The 971-nt window shown below is 62.9% G+C and overlaps 1 pseudogene; it reads right to left on the minus strand.

Annotated features, from left to right (window-relative positions):
* Window positions 1–16: 16 nt before the first annotated feature.
* LOC108525507 (cytochrome P450 11B1, mitochondrial-like) lies at window positions 17–965 on the minus strand (annotated as a pseudogene).
* Between the last annotated feature and the right edge of the window lie 6 nt (window positions 966–971).

The raw sequence follows: 971 nt of genomic DNA on the forward strand, positions 1-971 counted from the left end.
CCCCAGGCCTGCTCACATGGTGCAGCAGCAGCAGCATCTCCGCTTCTGCCAGGCGCCGCCCCAGGCACTGGCGCATGCCAAAGCCAAAGGGCACGTTGTGGAAGTTCTTTCCAGAGCCCCTGATGTCTAGCCAGCGCTGGGGATTATAGCGCTCAGGCCTCGGGAACACGGCGGGGTTGCGACCCAGCGAGTAGAGGAAAACCTGCACCAATGTCTGCGAGCGCAGAGCGGGGATCAGGGAATGATTGGGGAGGGAGGTTCTCAGCTGGAGGGGTGTGGGGCTCACTCACCCCAGCTGGGATGTGGTAGTTCTGAAGCACCAAGTCTGAGCTCACCACTCGCTCCAAAACAGACCCACAGGGTAGAGCCTGGAGGTGGGGCATCCACAGAAAGGGTCCTCAGCTGGACGGGGCTTCCCGTGCCCTCTGCAGCCTTCCTACCCAAGAGCCCGCTAGAGGTCCCCGGGAAGCCCAGGTCGTGAGGAAGTGCTTCCTTGCACCTGCCGAGCCGGCCAAACCTCCCCTAACCTGAGCAGCCCCAAGCCCAGAAGGACATGCCCACGTTAATCCCAAGGCTTGAGAGATTCCAGAGGAAGAAGAGCTCCCTGTCCTTGAGGGAGAGGAAGAGCAGGTGCAGGGGAATGGGCTGCTGGGTGACACTGCTTATCAGCCCAGCTTCTGTCTGCCACCACCCAGTGGGGCTGCTCTCCAGGCAGGGGCCAGGGCCACAGGGAGGGCTCAGCTAGCACCCACCTCAAGGTCTCCTTGAGGGCCGCCCGCAGCAAGGGCAGCTCGGTGGTTGCCTTCTGGGGATGTTCACTGATGCTGGCGGCGGCGGCCAGGCTCTCCTGGCGCAGGGCCTGCTGCACGTTGGGGTTCCGAGCCAGCTCAAAGAGTGTCATCAGCAAAGGAAACACAGTCTGCAGGAGCCACGGCTGCAGGGTCAGACCTTCCACAGGAGGACTCAGCCCC

The sequence above is a fragment of the Rhinopithecus bieti genome, unplaced genomic scaffold, assembly GCF_001698545.2.
Source record: "Rhinopithecus bieti isolate Rb0 unplaced genomic scaffold, ASM169854v2 scaffold_62394, whole genome shotgun sequence".
NCBI lineage: Eukaryota > Metazoa > Chordata > Mammalia > Primates > Cercopithecidae > Rhinopithecus > Rhinopithecus bieti.